The 18,328-nt window shown below is 44.0% G+C and overlaps 1 long non-coding RNA gene across 1 annotated transcript; it reads right to left on the bottom strand.

Moving 5' to 3' along the window:
• Positions 1–230: 230 nt before the first annotated feature.
• On the bottom strand, positions 231–18,008 carry LOC146896172 (uncharacterized). Its single transcript, XR_014999942.2, has 2 exons — positions 17,955–18,008; positions 231–4,328 (listed from the first exon to the last, which is right to left on the bottom strand). It is a non-coding gene; the product is annotated as an uncharacterized LOC146896172 (long non-coding RNA).
• Between the last annotated feature and the right edge of the window lie 320 nt (positions 18,009–18,328).

The following is an 18,328-nucleotide window of genomic DNA, read 5'->3' as shown; positions in this document are numbered from 1 at the left end:
GGAAATCAGAAGCAGAAAAGCTATGAAAATGGATTTGCATATGCCATACAACTTCGCACAAACATGTGCACACACACGTTATGATTTTCCAGAGATGGTTATGATAGTTATGAATGTGCAAGGACTGGAAAGGTTCTAAATTGAAAACTCAAGAGGACTTGACTACTGGAAGGATTTGAACGGTAAGAGAAAGCTGCTCTTTCTCAAATAAACTTATAACTTACCAAAGATGCCAAAAATTTAGGAATTTTATTAAAGATAACGTAGTTCAAAGACAACATGCTCCTGTACTATTTACATGCCCAAACTGATCTGTCTCTTCCTGACGATCAAGGGACCAGAAGCCCAGTGTCACACCATAGTGATCACTGACACACGTTTCTTTGTGGTAAATCAGCACTGCTAACATTCACTTGTGTTTCCCCGGAGCCACTCAGGGTTCATTCACATGCTTATTGAGTTCAACTTTTGTGATCACTTATCATATTATCCCAATTCTCCTGCTTTCTGATTAAATCTGTGAAATGACTTGAAACCAAGTAGGCCTGGGAGTCATTGAATGAGTGAGTTCAGGTAAGGGTGAATGGAAAAATTGCAAGTTATCCTCAAATTGGTGAGGAGATTTCGATCATTGATTTTGCTTACGCGGTGCATGTGGAGTGCATTTGTTCCTAAGGTTCCTATTAAATTCTCACACCTAGTTGATCTCCACACTCCAAAGGGTCCTTCATGGCTCAGAGTAGAGTGAATTTGCCGCCAAGTAAAGTGGATTTGCTGCCAAGTAGAGTGGGTTTGCCGCCAGTGAGTTAGCTTCACAAGATCATTGTTGTATTCTTAATGGAAGAAGGCAGAAGTTCGTATACTTGTGCTTTGTAGCAGCTTTTGATCCTACCAACCAGTAGCTGTGAAGTGCAAAACTCTCAGTATGACAGCCACAAGAGGGCGCTAGACCACTATATGGGTCTCCTGTCCCCATCACCTGAAGCACAAGCAAGGGTTAGTGTTGGCATAACACTGACTTTGCCAGTAGTACATAGCCACATACGCGGTGTGTCCTCAAGTCGGTGTCAGAGGCACTCTGCAATCATGGACGGTGTACTAAGTTGACCATGAAACACACGCTCCGTTGGCATGTGTGGGCTGTGCCAAGAACAGTAGAATTCTCATACGTTTTGAAAAATAATGAAATGGAGTCAGGTCCATTTCCAAAGTTCAAAGAAAAAGTCGGGTGGTACTTTAGGCTCGAAGTTTAAAAAGCATTGTCGACAGCAGCACGGTAGGGGGAAACATTGGAGTTAGACAGATGGGAGCCTTCTACATCTGCTTTTGGAAAACCTCACAGTCAGCGAGACTCCTGCTGGTCACAAGATTCTCTCTAGTCTGGGATTTACACTGGGCGTCTCCCAGGCTATTCATTTTCTCTACTCCTGAAGTGCTGTAACCTCATCAGCCTTCCAGAAAACTGGTCTCAGGCGAATGAACCCACACTTGCAAACCTCTTCCAAACACAGAACGAGGCTGGACAATTAGCATCCCACTTGAAAACAATGGCAAGAAATTCAGTCAATAGATTAGTTTGAGTAAAATCAACAAATGGATTATTTGGGTCAGTGAAGACGTGTCTTTCCAAATTCAAAAGAGCCAATCATGTTAGTTCAGCCAAATGTGAATCAACATGGGGAAAAATAATCAGTCAAGAATGTTCCTTGGGATCATGGAAATCACATCTAGGAATAAAGACGGACTTTCTCTTCTCTTTCAACAGTTACATTTAATATTATATAGAAAATGATTCTTTTGTTACCATAATCATGCAGAACATATTCTTTCCACTTAAGATGGATGGGTGGGTAGATAAATAGAGATTAGTAGATAGCATCAGACTGTGCGTTACAGAGATAAGTTATATAATAGGTCAAAACAGAGACTATTGCAGTCACAGGAACAAAGATTGAAGTTGTCATTTTTCCAAAGCACTGTTTATTTTTTTAGAGGCAATGAATATAGGAGCAACTTCATGGAGTCCCCCCTAATTATTAAGGGATATGCTTCCCATCCCTAGTTTTAATGAAATAATCTTCACTCTGAGTTCTAGACTAATGGCCTCCAGTTTTGTTTTATTTTTTTTATTTTGAAAAAAGTTGCATGCATTCTAATTTCTGGGAGAACACTGTGTTATTTTCATATGTGTTTACACTGAATGACCCCCGTATCTGTGGCAGATGTGTCCTGATTCACATGTTAATGCCTCTACTGTCTTCCCATCTTCCTAAATGTTGACCCAGGCTATGGGTTCTGTGGGTTCATACTCTGTCCTGCTATCAAGTTTTGCTTTCTGGCTCCATTCACACTTTTCTCCCCGGGGGTTGATCTCCTCCTGGCGTTGCCTGTGGGGTAACATTCTTTTTTATGTTAGGTTTGCAGAGTCTGGTGATAATATCTTGGATTCTTAGCTTGGCTTCAGTCAACTCTCTTTGCTTCTGTTGTTTAGTTGGCCAATTTAAAATCTCATTTTTTTCTGACTTCTAGTTATCAATTTCTTTATATTCTCTGTTTCTTGACTTTTTGATTAGCTTAATAGTATACTGCAACTTGTCACATTGTCTCTCCTAGTTCTGCTTTCAGAGGGTGACAGTGGCAATGCCCATCTTCTCTGAAAGCCACTTCATCTTCTGGAATTCCCTCAAACACTCCAATGGAGGAGACCCAGGACCATCTCCCGATGGGGGCACCCTGAAGCTGCCTTTCTGACTTGTCTTCTCTCTTTTGCCAAACACAGGCGTTTTTAAATTAGGAAATGAAAATGGTGGTTATAGTCTCTGCCAGCGGCTCATCTCGTGCGCTCCAGGGAAAATGTGGTTAACAGAGCTAATGTCTGTGGCAGGCGATGGCAGCTTATGGGAAACTGCAGAAACATACCAAGTGCCCCACCTTCAGATCAGGAGAAACGACTGGTGTGTTAGTCCACACGGAGGCTCCTAGCAGAGGCCCCTGAAGTTAGCCAGGAGCCTCACCAGGAAACATACCTCCTCCAGTCGGTGCATGGTAGGCACACAGGGTAAAAGGAACCTGGAAGTTTTCCAAGTTTTTGTTTCCGTAGAGTATCAACCTAAACAAACCTGGCCCACAGGAACCTGTACGCAACTAGGCCAGGCAAATACTTATCCCAGTCACCTGGGTTATATGGCGAGCGGTAACACAGCCTTTCTCCAGCCACTGTGGAGTTCCAATGTCCTTTTGAGGTTTGTGGTCCCGTGCATAATAGTCCTTCAAGATGGGGCAGAGGGATGGATTAAAAGGAAAAAAAAAAGGAAAATGTGGGAATTTGAGCCCTTTGTCTAAGCTCAGAACTGAGGCTAGGAAAATTCCACATTATCTTGGCTAAACAGTGGTTTTCTGCATCCGTCAATGTTGAAATTAGTTGGATTGTCTGAAATATTCAAAAGCTGTAGCTGCGTAATTTTGTTTCATCTGCAGTTCAGATGCCAGAGGCCGATGACACAAGTCCCACTGGGCGTGCAGCACGCCGCTGTAATGTCAGATGACACACAGGGGCTCTTGGGTGGGACTCGCCACACTGTCACCTTTAATCTACCTCCGACTGCTGAAATCTTGCACACTGCCCGCCCTGCCCCAATGCCACTGCTTCCATGGTATCTCCTGGTCCTGGCTCATCCCTCGCTGCTGTTCTCAATACTTGGTGTGGCTTCTTAGACTCCACTTGGCAAGTTTCCTCTTGCATTTAAGTCTATAATAGTGTTATCGAGTCTTGACATTGCCACAAGACACTTGCCTAAGATTGGGCCTCCAACGTTTTATCCTGGATATAGGAGGCACCCCAGAGCTCTAGTCTCCTTCTGAGAAGTTAAAGACTGTCAATGATTATCGGGAGGTGGGGAGATGTTTTCTTTAATGGTGTAGACATTAGGAGACCAACGTGGACAGAAGAAAGGGCCCCGGGTGAAAGGAAGGGGCATACAAGAAGGTATGGCATACTAGGGCAAATACAAACACAACACATGTCATAGATAAGCATCAAATGGTCGAAAACAAAGAGAAACTCTTTCCCAGTGACGCTTGGAAAATAAATAAGCAAAACGAAAATAACATTCCAAAACAGAAGCCACCTTTGACACTTTCAAAGTGGAGAAGCCACAGTCGCTATGTGTCCCAGGTACAGTAAGAACCCTTAAGAATTGAGGCTTGCATCTGAGGAATAAAACACATCCTTTCAATCACGTGATCACTTTCGGTCCCCTGCATGAAGTCCTTTTTTCCTTCAGGAAAATGGAGACTGCCATACCCAGAGGCGGAGGAGCAGAATCCCTCTGTATAGAAAGGAGAGATGGAAATCAACGACCTGGATTTCATCTGTTCCTTTCTCTCCACCATGTGACCTCCCAGCATGCTCCCCGATCCTTCCTGAGAAAGAGCCCCCAGGAAGCACAAAGGCTGCTCTATTTCCATCCTTTAGCTCCAACAAGATGAGGATCAGCAGGCTAGCAGACACGCTCGGGAATAATGGCTTTGCTCTCTCAACAGGCCCCCTGCCCCCGGTGCCTTTATCCCCACTCAGAGTGACCTAGACAGAACAAGCTCGCTCTGTAATGACCGCTTCGTCAGCAGGGCCTGTGGATTTAGTAGCAGGAAATATAAGCTTTTGTGGTCAGTGTGACGTCATCCCACCCACTAAACAGGCCTTTATAACTTGACCACAAAGAGGCATGAAAGGGGTAGACACACACACACAGGGAGAGAGGGCATGGGGCCGTGAGCAGTTGTCTGCTCTGAAAGGAGCATTGTGTCTTCCAAATGTTTCCCCAAAGCCTGATGTTTGGGCCGCAGTAGACAAACATCTGGGTGATATATGGTGTTTTCTCTACATCGTTCAATCCCCCAGATCATCCTCTCTCTCTCTCTCTCTCTCTCTCTCTCTCTCTCTCTCTCTCTCTCTCTTTCATTTTCATCTTTTTTCATTCCTTCATCCTTAGCTTCAGGTTTTTGTTTTGTTTTGTTTTACTTCCCCTTAGTCTAAAAAATATCTAAGGATACATTTTTAAATTTTTCTGGTGTTTTTAGATTTGGGGGTGCATGCTGCATATTCACACATACGCTTCTTTTACTTTGCTTCTGGAGTACTTGTTGTTAGAAGGAAAAAGGATAAGTCCACAGTGGAGGGATGGCAGAGAAAGAAAGAGAGAAGGGGAGAAAGTTGGCAAGCACACAGAGATATAGCTGGCATAGTGACATAACGAAGATTTGTAAGTCGAGAATATCTTGGTTTTCTCACTGGTTTCAGAGAGACTGGATTGAACAAGCTCACAGCAATGGACCACCCCATGTTTGGCCCTGCCTATTATTTTCCCTTGAATGAAGAAAGGTATGTATTGGACACGGATACCAATGCTCACATTAAATACTAACAGGGAAAGAAAATGAAGGTGGATGGGTATGGGCAAGTTTGTTTTCATATTATTTGATTTTGTTTGGTTCGGGGGGATTTGTGGGTGGTTTGGGAAGCTGGATTCACCTACGAGATACATCTGTATGGACTTCTCATGTGCTGCTCACACCTCTGAGGCTGGGGGAAGTGTCAGGGCAAAAGAGAAAGGGGAGGGAGAGGAGGAGAAGCTGTGTTGGCAGCTGCCTGTCTGACCGCTAAATTAGGTTGATGGAAAAGTATGGCTTCCTCAATTTGCAGGGTGTGGAAAACTCCCAGGCTGAGCTTTCCTCTGAGGAATGGACAGCAGGAAACACCTGCTTCACTTGCCCTGACTTTTTCCCCTTTAGGAATTTTGGGTCCCCTCCCTCTCACTCTCTGTGTTGCACAATGGACAAGCAGATTTCCGCACGTCCCCCCTTAATCGAGGAAGTCTGGAATCATCTATTAGCAATAAATGCACTCTGATGGCTTTCCTATCTGCCTTCCCGCCACACACTCCTGTCTTCCAATTGACTTCCTTTACTGCTTCATCAAGCCAGCTCCCCTGACCCTTATGCTAATAATTTTTTCTCCTAGAATAAACCAAAGATAAGAAGCAAACAAAAATTGTTGAGAGGCAAGTGTTCATTCTGTTCAACGGGATTCCTAATTTTAGATTTTGCCCTTCCCCTTCTTACAACCAAGGGGAAAACAAACGCAATTCCCAGTTTGGAAAAACATGAAAAACAGATGCATGCATGCATCAGACCAAGATTGTAGCTTCCAAAATGTCCTCCCAAAGGAGGGGCTTTGAGCTGTGAGCAGCTTCTCAGAAGAGCCCTCATCCACCATGGGAAATATTAGCCCACAACTGTGTGCACAATCATGCACAGAATGGAGAACTGGTGTTACTGTATAAAACCATTCAAGAGACCCAGGAAGCTGCCATTGGGCTTATGAAGTCTATCAAAGGTCCCCAGATCCAAAGACATGAGCGCCCCAGGAATGTTTGCAAAAGGACCTTCTCCCTGCAATCCATTCTTTGATCTCTCTGGAAACAAAGAAAACCTTGCACAGGAAAAACAGGGGGGAAAAAAGCAACTGAAAGCATTCTAATCGTGGGAAGAGTTCTGTGCTACACATGTCTGGTTCATGGGAAGAAGATTTTGCCATCTAGAAGGTCTATAGGAGGCATAGGTGTAGTGTTTGAATCAATAAAACTTAACAAACAAATGTAAAACTCGGGGCTGTAACGTTGACACATACTGAGCTACCTCTTCTCTCGGGCAATCTGTAAAGTCGGACTGTTAGGACAGACAATCTTGACGCTGCTTCTGTCACTATGTGTCTGCCAATACAGATCTGGATGTCTTATTCAAATTGCTCTAGAAACCAAGAAGGAAATGAGAAAAAGGAAGGGAATAAACTTTGTGAAAGGAATACTAAATACTTGTCAGGGAAGAGATGAACAAATGAACTACTTTTGTTGCTACTTCATAACCATAATTTTGCTACTCTTATGAGTTGTAATTTAAATACATACAAGGTATCTGATAGGTGATTCTGTGAAAGGGTCATTCAGCCACAGCCCACAGGTTGAGAAACACTAGTCTAGGGCATCTATACTGTACACACTGCCAAGTCTTCATTAGTCACTCAGGCATCTCAGGTATCAAGGTCTTCGTGGTCAATTAACCTTGTTTTATTTAACAATGACTCCAAAGCACAGAGTAGTGATGCTGGAAACTCAGACATGCCGAGAGGCTGTGAAGTGCACCCTTTGGGTAAAAAGACAAATGCTCCCAACTTAATAAAAAGAAGAGGGGGAGACACGTTGAGATTGCTAAAGTCTGTGGTGAGGACAAATCTTCTGCCCACAAACTTGTGAAGGAGGAGCAAGGAATTTGTGTTAGCTTTTCTATCACTCCTCAGCCCTATTGACTGAGCAATTGAAGGCTACAGAGTTTGTTATGTGAAAAAGACATTGAGTTACAGAGTTCCATGATTTCAGATATCCACTGGGGAGATACTGGATACTACATATCCAGGCATTAAAATACTACTGACCATTAAAAGTGATCTCTCTCCTAAAATGCCATAACACTGTAGATAAGGCTCTATACTATTCTACCTTTATTTGCTGTAATAAAAATATCCTGATCAAAAGCAACTTAGGAAGTAAAGCACTTGCTTGGCTTACAATTCCAGGTTCATCATGTGGTTAAATCACTGAAGTTTGAGACACCTTACAGAGAGAAGTGAATAAACCCATGTTGCCTCGCCTGCTTCTTTGCTGGTTTTCTTCGATTTTATATAGGCCAAGGCCAAGCCTAGGGAATGGTGCCACCCACAATGGGAAGAGTCTTCCTGTATCAATTAACGATCAAGACAATCCTCCCCAGCCATGCCCACTGGTAAGCCTGCTGTAGATAATTCTTCAGTTGAAATTAAGATTTTAGGGGATTCTAGATTGGGTCAAGTTGACTAACTAGTACAGATAAATTAAGGGGAAAAGAGGGAATGAAATCTATAGCAGTATTCTACTTAAAGATAACATGGATATGCATATATGTTTTTACATAGGAAGATTTGTAATGGGATACGCACCACAGCACCAACAGTGGTTATCTTGAGGTTCTGAAATCATTTGTAATAGTTTTACTTTTTTAACGTTGCTGGATTGTTCCACAGTGAACATAAACTACTTCAAGATCAATGAACTTCATCGCCACTTAGGGATAATTAAATTAGACTCTGTGAGCATGCTACACATAGAGAAATACTGCATTAGGAACATTTAACCTTATGGACAATATATGATAACGGTATCTGTTAACCCAACACGCTCCCTTGGAGCCCTGCTATCTCAGGCATTACTAGTTGACTCTGTTCAGATTTATCTCTCGTGTATTTGCTGAGCCTCCATTTCTCCATCTATAAAACAATGATAATTTCCACCTTGCAAGACAGCAGCAAGAATTCAGTGAAATGAATGTGAAGACTGTGCCTAGAGTGATTCCAAACAATAATAAATATAGTATAGATATTCATATATAGTATATTTATACTCTAGCAACCATGTGTAGATTTGTTAGTAGATATTTCATACCAAAATGCATACTATATACTATTCATGGCTTGTTTACCACCTAGTATAATTAGTAGTTAATAGGATACTGTGAGTATAGTGAAGAAGTCTTTGGCCACAAATGGCCTTGTTTCTTTTCAGTGAATTGTGTCCTGTGTTCTCTGATGTGCAGACTCCTTTCAGAGAGAGATAGAGATAGATAGAGAGGGAGAGAGAGAGAGAGAGAGAGACAGAGACAGAGACAGAGACAGAGAGACAGAGAGAGACAGAGAGACAGAGAGACAGAGAGAAAAAGAGACAGAGAGAGAGAGAGAGAGAGAGAGAGAGAGAGAGAGAGAGAGCGCTGCTCTTGTATGGGGAATATAACATTACTGTTTTGCATGGGGGCCTAACATTGCCACCACCTTGACCTAGAGACCATAGTGAAATACAAATTAAGAAAACAAAAGTTGTAAATTCTTCACCTAAATTGTTGTCAATTAGATGAGGTGCATAAGCCAATGCTCTCCAAACATTTGATGCAGTCAAATACTTTAGGTATGAAGAAAACTAAGCGCTTAGAGTTTTTCTGATCCACTCGGATGAAGCCTTCAGAAGAGCTGGGATTCCAAACTGCAGCGGCACAGTACGTCTGCTCAGAAGCATCGGAATATTATAAAACAGTAGATAAGGAAGCAAGCTCAGAGCCATCAGGATATCATCCCCAGGATCTGCAGTAACTTCACATAGAATTGAAGTCTATATGGGATTTAAGAGGAGATGAAACAGAGATAGAGGGCTCTACTGGCTCTCTCCCTAATTGGCTGTTAGAGATAGGATGGGGCTTCCCTAATGAACCCGACTCTATAATGCTTTCACTGGAAAATGGAAAATGCGGGATGATGACTTCTCCAATCCGCTGAACACATCAGGTTGCAGGATGGGCTTCCAAGTCTGGTGGATTTGGTGAGCTCCGGTCTCTAAATTGTGCAGGGCTTAGATATGACAAATACATAGGGAAGGCAGTATTGGAGCCCTCGGGGAACTCACTTCGGTGACCTGAGAAAGGGTCACAGAGTTCCAGGGGGGTCAGAAAGTGAGTTTAAGAACAAGCTGAGAAAAGATGGCACCATGGGAGAGTGCTGAGAAAGAGCAGTCAGCAGCACAAACTCTGGCACCCAGTCCCCACCAGTAAACATCCAACTTGGAAGTAAGCAGCAACCTTCTGTGCTTAGAGCAAGTGAGAACTGGCTAGGACAAAGAGGGCCTGGGGTGCAGAGATGAAAGGAGGAGGTGGCCTGGCCAGCCTGGCCAGAAGCACTCAGGATTGCAGAATCATGCTGCCCAGACTCTTTCCTGCCATCTACACCAGCCGGACATGTCCTTCTCTTCCTCCTGAGTGCCAGGGCTGATGAGGGAAGCAGTTCTGCCATGTTGGGGAGCTGCATTGCTGGCTGGACCAGAGGATATTCATCTGGAAAAGGAGATGATCTATGCTCTACCTCACTCACAGAGTTTTGAGAAAAAAAGCAAATTAATGTGTAAATGCCTGAAAATATCCAAAAGTACTCTAAGTACCGAAAGCGTAAATGTCATGTCAGAGTCTCGTTAATCTCGGCTTTCAAGTCCACTCCTCAGCCAAGGCACGCTGGAACCTAAAACCATCAAAGTCATGGTGTCTTGCTAACATCTATTGGATGTCTTAACTGGCATTACTTTTTAAATATTGCAAGAATGTTGGGAAGTGAATACTGGCAAGATGGCTGAGCAGGTAAACAGCACTTGATGCACAAGCTAGTGACCTGCGTTCAATCACCAGCCCTGCTCAAACAACTGTGGGATGCAGTAGTCAGAGCGTCTGTAATCTCAGCACTTCTGTGCTAAGGCAGGAGGTGGAGACCTAGACAGGAGAACTGCCCCAAGCCGAAGAGCCTAGAGTGTGCACCTCAGCAGACACAAAACAACCAGGGACCTTTTCTCAGCACAGGGAAAGGTGAACTCTGACTCCAGAAAGAAAGTTGTCCTCAGAACTCCACTCATGAGCACAAGTGATGCCCACTGTGTGTCTCTCTCTCACTGTCTGTCTGTCTGTCTGTCTGTCTGTCTGTCTGTCTGTCTCTCTCTCTCTCTCTCTCTCTCACACACACACACACACAGAGACAGACAGAAAGAGAGAGAGAGAGAGAGAGAGAGAGAGAGAGAGAGAGAGAGAGAGAGTTAAAGATAAACATATATTAGGACGGTGTTTCTACTCAGAGCAAGAAGCCACCACATCTGAAATGATTTGCGTCTCTATTCACCTTGGACGTGGTGTCTGGAAAATGTGTTTGTGCACAGAGTCCTATGAGAAGAAACAGCAGTCAAGAGCTCTACCCCTAGCCTCCCTGTCCCATGACTCAGTGCAACTGTGGTTTCTGGGGGGAGGGTGTCTGAAGGCCTCTGCTGTCTATCATCCCTGAGCATGCTGCACTTGCAGCATCTTTTGAGTGCTTCGTGCATTCGTTGCACTGTATAAGACCGAGAGGAGGCAAACAATAGAAAGCATGCACATCGCCGTCTTTCCCTTGAGCATCTTAGGTAGCTGAGAAAGTGAGCTGTGTGGAGAAGTATAATTAGCAAATAATTTCCCCCTCATCTCTTGTTTCCGTCAGAGGGTTGGATTCATTTGCATACTACTGAACTCACAGTTTCAGAAGTGAGCTGTGAGGTGGGAAGGGGCTAGAGATGCAGGGTGGGTTTCCATGTATGTTGTATAAATGCTAAAGTTCGCTGAGAGGGGTGGCGTAGTGGGACATTGAAGAACCCCAGTGTCGTGCCTCCAGGTATAGCTTAGGAAGACGCACGGCTGTGAGAAAGGACTGAGTAAGCATTTCCTGTCTGTTACCGTCTGGGTGAGATGAAACCTAATGCTTCCACTCTGCACACCTGTTAGAGGGTTTGGACGAGGCTGTAGTGAGTTCTTTAAAGAGAAGTTGTATATGCCAAGAGTCTTGCAATGTGCCTGGCATTTGGTAGGTGGAAGAAAGGGAGCTAGCTAGCAGATGCTCCTCTGGCAGACTCAAGCTTAGCGCCCTCTGGATATGGACACTTTATCATCTTGTAGTTTGTTCTCCTTTCTCTCCATCTTAGGAATCTTGTTTGGAGTCTTGAGTATGTTATTGGTGATTTCAGTAAACCCAACCTGTCAAGAAAGCACCGAAGCATAGGTAGCAGTGGTGGCCTACCTGGCTGTTGGGGACGGCAGGGGAAGGATGAGTCCGGAGCCTGACTCTCAGAAAGGAAGGGATTGAGCTTGGAGAACACGCCTTCTGCCTGCAGCCTTTACTCTACTAGTCTGTGCTCGTTTCTCCACTATGCAGAGGAAATAGGAGAATGGGAAATGGGAAGAGTTTATTCTTCTACTTGTCAATCTTGAATGCACAGCGAAGCTTCAACTGAACACATCTAAACCAGGCTGCATCCTCCTGGCTGGTCCATCAGTCAGATGAGCCAATGCTCATCTTGTACCTACTGAATGTATATGCTGTACTAAGTCCCTGGGGAGTGTCTGGCAGTGGGGAGAACACATAATGTTGTCAAAACAGGAAAGCTGCATCTTGCCTTAATTGTTTACTGGTATGATTTGGGGTCAGCTACCTTATTATGATGAGCTTTAGTTTTTTAAAACTACAAAAGGAATATAGTAATTTATACCTGGTAGTTTTTATTGATTGATTGATTGATTGATTTCTTTTGGAATAGGGTTTCTCTGTATAACAGTACTGGCTGTTATGGAACTCATTTTGTCTATGAGGCTGGCCTTGAACTCACAGAGATCTGCCTGGCTCTGCCTTCTAAGTGCTGGGATTAAAGACATGTGCCACCACTGCTGGCTCATATCTTACAAATGTAGTAGGCATACTAAAATAGAAATATATGCCTAGAATACTAGAATAGTATAATAGTATCACTTAATAAGTGATAGTTGTAGTTGCTATGATGATGGTGATGATGATGATTGTGATGGAATGTGGTGCAGTTAAAACTGAGCTACAAGGTAAATTGAGTTGCTAACTCAAGTAGAGTAATTCTTAAGCCTACAACCACCGCTCTACTTCCTGGCCACCATGCGGTAATCAGTTTTTTGTTCCATACGCCTGCCACCATGAAGCTCTGTCTTACCGCAGAGTGACTGTAGGCAAACTATTGGGATGCTTAGAACAGATTCTTGAGTTCCAGGGAGGATCGCTGCAGAAGGTGTTACAGACACAGGGAGGGGAATCGGAGGCAGCGAGGCCAAGGAGACTTGAAGGCAGGAACCTCAAAGAAAAGGTGGTGGAAAGTGTAAATGCGATCCGAGGGGTGAGAGCAGAAAGAAGGGTCCTCGTGCAGTTGGGGGCTCTCACTGCGGGTGGGATGGGGAGTCTGTGGAGAGAGATCACCCCTGGTGTGACCCGAATCGCGTCCTGAAACTTCCTCTGTTGAGAATCAATGGCTATGAAGAGGCATAGCGAACTTCTGTGAAAATTAAAAAACTATCAGAATAATGTTTTTTGAAGATTTATAATGTGCCAGGCTTTTATACCAAGCATCTGAGTCAGGCAACGGCTTGTGGATTAAGTCTGACCCAGAGGTTAGGCCTCTACACTCATCTGCCATCAGGTCCTCGAAGGAACATCGGAGGGTCTGTGCATGAACACAGGCTCCTGTGTGACAGTGGACACGGAGGGAAGGGTTAGCCCTCATCATTGACAGAAGCATCGTTCTTATCTAACTTCAACCACAAGCCGGTCATGACCAACTAAGCTCGTCTCTGCAGTCCTTGGATTATATGTAACAAGTGAGGGATTTGTTAAGAGGAAATAATTTCTTGTTTAAATTTTATGCTGATCAGACTGGCGTTGGCCGTTTAGCACTCTGTCCTGATGAAGGGATGAACCATTTGAGTGGAATCACACCTGCAGATTAGGAGCCACAGGAAATTCTATTGCCAAGAAGGAAAATGAAAGATGGAAAGACAAGGAAATGGGAAAAGTGCAAACTAAAACGGACATAGACAGTCCTTAGTGAAGCTTCCATATCGGAGGACAGTATAAGAGACCCTCATGAGAGCAATGGAGACTGAGCTCCCAAGGTCCAATTGAAGAACAGAAAGAGGGAGAAGATGAGCAAGGAAGTCAGGACCGCAAGAGGTTGGTCCACCCACTGAGACAGCAGTGTGCCTGATCTAATGGGAGCTCACCAAATCCAGCTGGAAAGGGACTGAAGGAGCGTGTGAACAAACTGGACTCTCTGAATGTGGCTGCCAATGGGGTCTGACTGAGAAGTCATTGATAATGGCACTGGGATTTGTTTCTACTGCATGGACTGGCTTTTTGGGACTCTAGTCTATTTGGATGCACACTTTCCTAGGCCTGGAGGTAGAGGGGGGAGAACCTTGGACTTCCCACATGGCAAGGTTCCCTGCCCTCTCTTAAGGAGGGAGGAGAGGGAGGAGGGTGAGTGGGGGAGCGAGAGGGGAATGGGAGGAGGGGAGGAATTGTAAATTTTTGAATGGAAAAATAAAGGAAAAAAAAAGAACCCTCAACAATTCCAGCATAGTTACTTTTGCCTCTGTTTTCAGCATTAAATGTATTTAATACTTAAATATCACAAAGTCTGCAAATGGACCTCTTCCTACAGAAGCAAAGGTGTTCAAATGTGTGAGGAGAACCCAAAAGCTGGCACCTATCAAATATAGGATGCATGAAGCACCTGACCTAAATGCCCTGCTGTCTCCTCCATTTTTCTTGCATCTCTGATAGGGAAAGAGAGTTCTTGGTTCCTGTGGGTCCTGTGCCAGCTGGGACCCTGCTCCTTTCAACGCTTTAGAGGCTGAGGGTTTTTTGTTTCGTTTTGTTTTTGCCTTTCCACTCTGAGCTCCAAGCTTCTCCATAGTTCTTCCATCTTGTTTCGTTTTTAATACTTTCCCACTTCCTCTAAACCCCGCTCTTGTACCCCTTCAGCTTATTCCTTCTCTTTGTGACTCAGTTTCCTGATCTACTTGCTGACTCTCCAGCTACGTTCAAACTAGCACAGCTGACAATTCTGAGTCAATATTCTAGGAACCCATCTCCATTAAAATGTGTTTAAAGAAAAATCAACACCACCCACACCACAGACTTTCCGAGGGTCAATTGTCATTCTTTCCGGTGTAAATATTTATGTCTTTAAATTTGTGGTGTTCGTACGAATACCTGAAATAGTGACCCCTTGTCTTTTCTTTAAAGAAACCACACTCTGATCCCTGTCCAGAAGAATTTGGTGAAAATAAAAAGATAACTTCAAAATCACACTGAGAAACCTTCCGGACTCCCTCGGTCTGGAATGGGGTTTAAACTAAATATTGCCAGGCAGGAATGCAAGGATCTAGCATGAATTTGTCCATTCTTCTCCTGGGCCACACCACATTTATTCTTGGTCAGACAGATGCGTCTGGTGGCCTCCAAAGGAGGGCACGTCACCCCACTCACAGAGCACTTGGTCAATGGTTCCAGTGTCCGTGGAGCTTGTCAGTTGTGAAATTCATTGTGTGCTCTGATCCCCTCTGCCACCTTATTAACCATCGTCCCCTTGCCCGTTCACCAGTGGACATGGAGAACAGACGGCCATTATCTGCTCAAGGTCGGCCCGCACAGAAGCGTGAGAGTCTGAGGCAGAACTCGTCCGCGACTTCCTTCCATCCATCGTCACTTCTCGTAATCCCCTCCCCTGCCCCCATCCTGTATCCACACCCAATAAATTCCCATTGAAATATTAGATAAAAGACATACTGGGGAAAAAGCATAGGGCCTGCTAGGTCTCTCTAAGGAGGGCCGCTCCTTAACATCTCATCCATGGCAAATGGTCCTTGCTGTTTATCACTACTAATTCGTTCAATCTGACGGTCCCTAGAAATAACAGGTGATGTGGAGAAGTGTCCAGAGAGGTGACAGACGACAGCAGCAGCGATTACGTGTGAAATCACAAGTAGAGCTTACATGACAGTCAGAAATTATCTTGTAGCATAAGGCAACCCCCAACAACGTCCAGTATATATTCATCCAGATTATCTTAAGAAACAATTTTCTCCTGAGTTCACATGATTCTGATAACTTCCAGGGTCCTAAAATTCAGCAAAAAACTGACAGGCTGACTGTGATGAGCCTTATGACTCCAGTTTCTCACTCAGCTTACAGCTCTTAGCTCCTGGACCCAAATCAGAATGCAAGAATTTGAAGGTAAACATATTCTCCAAGCTTAATTTCTCATCTCCCAGTTGATGCTTCCATCATCTCTGTGTAGCTCTACCAAACCTGGCCCAACCAGACTTGAAAGGCTGAGGCTTCCAATCTGCCTTCAAAATAGAGATGGCGCTTTTTCAAATTCATAGCTTCTTTTTTTCTTTAACTGTTGTTACACACACACACACACACACACACACACACACACACACACACACACAAATGCATAAATACAACCTGCTCTGTCTATATAATGGTGTGTGTGTGTGTGTGTGTGTGTGTGTGTGTGTGTGTGTTTGCAGGTCTGACCGTTTAGGATTGGATAACCCATTGATGTGCTCTTCCTTGGGAAGACTACTTCTGTAGCTCTCAGCATTTATCAGTTGCCCTTAGTTCTCTGTCTAGGGTTGAGGCCTCCTGATTTTCCTTATTCGCATTAGCATTTCTGCTGGTGTTCAGATCTTGTGTAGACAGTCACGTTGGTGAGGCTTCATGGATGTAACTTGTGACATTATAATCCAAAAATTATGTATATATGCATGTATGTGTATATGTATATATATATGTGTGTGTGTGTCTACACACACACACACACACACACACACATATATATTTCCCTTAGAAAAAATTTAAAATTATACCAAAATCAAGACCAAAACCAAACAGAAAGACCTGAAAAACTTTTCTTACTTCTTTCAAACTGGGACATTCTGAATTTGGACTTCCTTTGCATGGCTACTCTAATTTTCAGCTCTGATGAGCTAATGAGAGAGCCTCCTTTGGTCAATGCTTAGGAGGCCAAGGTCACAGCCGCCACTTTCTGTCCCACACTACACAAGTTGGTACAATGACTCCACACAGTGAAGGCACTCAATGTAGACTTACGTTGACATGAGATTATTGGGCACCATTGTCATTTCTTTCATTTTCTGAGAAAGTATTTCTTATGCATGTGTGTGCATGTATGCATGTGTGTGCAGGCACGCTTGCACACGTGTGTACATGCACATAAGTGGCAACGGTCAATTTGGGGGTTGCTCTCTGCCTTTATGTTTGACACAGGGTCTGTCGCTGAACCTGAAGCTTGCCCCTTTGGTTGCACTGGCTGGGCAGCCAGCCGCAGGGATGTATCAGTCTCCACGTTCCCACATTGGGGTTGCAGTTAATGCTAGTGCTCGTGCATGTTCTAGAATCATACTTGAGCAGCAAGCGCTTTATTTACTGAACTATCTTTCCAGCCTTGTTTCGTTTTTCAGAGAGTGGATTGACATTACTTTCTTCATGTGTTTGAATGTTCTGTCTACATGTATGTCTGTGCACCACATGTGTGCATAGTGCTTGCTGAAGTCAGAAGAGGACTCTGATTTCCTTGAAACTTGAGTAACGGATGGTTGTGAGCCACCAGCAGGTAGGTATATATAAGTTCCTCCTTTTATTTAGTTTTGCTCATGTGTTCTTGGGTCCAAGGCAGACCACTCGGGACTGGATAACCTATGTGAGAGACTGTCCTGGAGTAGCCTCATTCTCCCTCTCTCAGAAGCCATTGGCCAGCTGTAGCTTTTCATCTGTGGGTGGAACAATATGGAATTTCCCCTGCTCGTGCCCACATCTCAACTGGTGTTAGCCTTATGCTGGTTATGTTTGGTCAGCCATGTTGTTGAGCATTGATGCATACAACTTTCCTGTCCTATGTAGAAGACATTGTCTCACAGTGACTTCCCTGGTCTTCTGTATTTTACAAACACCCCCCCACACACACACACTTTTAAGAGCTTCCCAGGGTCACGGTGTAAAAACTAAAAGACAGGGTGAGGAAGAAGAGGAGAACATATGGCCAGAAGTGGTGTTGCAAGTCTTTAATCCCAGCACTGAGGAGTTAGAAATAGATAGACTTCTGTGAGTTCAAAATCAACTGTGTCTACATAGTGAGTTTCAGGCCAGCCTGAAACAGTGAGATCATAACGACAAACTGAACCAACGGAACATATAAAAATTATCTTTAGACCCAGTAAGATTTTGAAATGCATGTCTGAATTGTACATAAGCTAACATTTTTTTTTTTACTTTTCAAAGGCATTTTTTAAATGAAAATAATAGGACAACATTTTCCACATGCTATTGGGAAGGTAAGGATGGAGGTGGGGAGAAAAGGGGAGGGACAGGAGGGAGAGGAAATAAGAGGGAGAGAAAGAGAGAGTCGTAAAATCTTGAAATCATGTCTTACCTTGGTCTTCAGGCTTGGCTGCCATTCTTCCCCTTCGCTGTGAGTCTCACTTCCTTCACAGAACTGAAATACCTGTGACCTCACTCCACAGGCATCCGGAGTGGTATGTGAACCTCAGCTGCTGCACGTGGGCATGAAGGCTGGGTGGGGACCCTGAAGTCTTTCTGTGTTCTGCATGACAAAAGGGGAGTCATTTTAAGAAAAGTCACAAACAGAGGCTGGTAAACTAAATAGCTTCTGAAGATGGAAGCTGCTAAGGATAAAGCAAAATCCATCCTCTTTTTTAAAAAAATGCAAATGTTATTTATTGTATTTTTTTCTGTGTGTACTTACATGATTGCTCTGGGGAGTCAGTGAAAGTCAGAGGACAACTC

This window comes from Myodes glareolus, chromosome 1, assembly GCF_982192425.1.
Source record: "Myodes glareolus chromosome 1, mMyoGla1.1, whole genome shotgun sequence".
In the NCBI taxonomy this organism is placed as follows: Eukaryota; Metazoa; Chordata; class Mammalia; order Rodentia; family Cricetidae; genus Myodes; species Myodes glareolus.
Note: the sequence above shows the minus strand (reverse complement) of the source record. Positions and strands in the feature narration are given on the sequence as shown.